The following is a 2,066-nucleotide window of genomic DNA, read 5'->3' on the forward strand; positions in this document are numbered from 1 at the left end:
AAAACAAAAAACAAAAACAGTCTTTCTAGTCTCAGAAGGGATCTAACACTTGGTTGAATTAACCATGGGATATGAAATTAAGCCCTGGATCCAGTCCCCAGCACTAGTGGAATACATCTGTGATCTCAGCACAAAGATCATTAAGTTCAGATCCATCCTAAGCTTCATAATAAGTTCAAGGCTAGCCTGGGATATGAGAGAGAAGTTATTTTAACTTTCAGTCACTCTTTGTCTTTATCTGTGTATTTAAATTTCACACCCTTTTTTCCTTGCTTCACTCAGCGTAAAGGCCAACAGGTGTCCAACAGGGACAATACTGTGCATGCCCCCCCCCATTTCATTCTCCCAGTATCGTACAGTCCACATCCTCCCCGGCATCTCTGTGGAAGGGAAGGAGGAAAATTGAACTTGGAATAAAGCAATGCCCTCCAAAGCTCTGCCTTGTTTACTGCTGGGAGGGAAAACATTTGGTAAAGCACTTGGGGAAATGGGGCAGAATGAAACTAGGGTTAACGTGACTTGTCATCCCAGGCATATTTGACTCCCACTGTTAATATTCAGTATACCCTACACAGGCTATCTGGAGGCCTTCTCACCAGACAGGGACAGTCACTGGACAGGACAGTGCAGAATGGCAGTTCTTTTTGCAGCATCCACATGTGGCTTACAAATCTCTAGACCTACAACAGACTCAAGAAAGCAGCCATGCCACCATCAGGAAGTAAAGCAGGCTTTTGGTAGGGCTCAGTGCTAGCCAAATATCCTCTCCTGCATATTAAATGAGATTGACTTGGTAATAGGTTGCTATCAATTATCATTCAAATAACTGGCCTTCAGAATTTACTATTAAGCCTTGAGCACTTGGTGTGCTGAGGTATCAGGGTCAGATGGACAGTAAGCCAGACAGTTGTCAGTGACAGTTTGACCATGAGCTAAGCCACATTTCTGCTAACCTTTAATTCATCTGTAGTGAGATGGTTAAGCTAAAGGCTCTCATCCAGCTCTCTGGAACTCCCTGATCTTGCCCACTTCCCTGATTCTCACTTATCTTAGTTGTCAAGACTATTTCTGATCTAGGGTATGTGTTGTTGGGCCTCCCAGACCAAAGCCTAGGGTGACCTGTGTGTGGCAGGTCACCTCTGTTGCCAGTAGACTTCGCTAACTTCTTAGGCTCCATCTTCCTCACTGGCCAGTCCCTTGTGAGTACTAAGTTGGTGAGTTAGGGTAACGCAGTCTCAGCCCTACAGACTTCCATTCAGAATCTCTGGCATACAATACAGTGTGACTCTAGTTCCCTCAAGAAACTAGCTCTCATGGGAAGGTAATAAAAAGCACTAGTTGGTCAGGTCTTCCATCACCACTGTACGAGGCACTCTGGAAGTTTCTTGGGTGAGGACAAATAACAGTTCTAATAGCAAGGGTACACAGCTGGTTAAATTTTACAAAGCCTTAACACCAAGCTCAGGCCATGCTTTTCTGCTTAGACAGTTCTATGATTAGGACCCCAAATCAGTAAAAATTGAATGTATGTATTCATTTGGGTGTATGTGTGTGGTATTCATGGAGGCCAGAAGCTGACAACACTGGGCATCTTACTAGTTAATCTCCACCTTATTTTTTGAGGTAGTCTCTCACTTAAACTGGAGCTCATTAATTTGGTTAGGCTGCATGGCCAATGGGCTCCTGGATCTACCTCTGTGTCCCGACCCCCACTGCTGGGATTACAGATATACATTGCACCCAGCTTTTCAGATAGGTGCCAGCGAGCCAAATTTAGGTCCTCATGCTTGCAAGGCAGGCACTTTACCAACTGATCCATCTCCCTGGGTTCCTATCAGTAAGAATTCAAAATTCTTTTGATGGAGTCTCATCTGTATTGAGATATCTGATACCAGGTGGAAACTTTCCCAGTGTCCTCCAGGTAGACATGGGGCTGACACAGGGCAGTTGAAACACTGAAAATAACTACGAAAGAGCACCAGAGCCACATCGAGATGACTTAGTGATTCTTTGAAAAGGTAGAAACCCGAGTGTGGTGGTGCACACCTTTAAACCCGGTACTGGAG

This window comes from Acomys russatus, chromosome 3 (genome assembly GCF_903995435.1).
Source record: "Acomys russatus chromosome 3, mAcoRus1.1, whole genome shotgun sequence".
In the NCBI taxonomy this organism is placed as follows: Eukaryota; Metazoa; Chordata; class Mammalia; order Rodentia; family Muridae; genus Acomys; species Acomys russatus.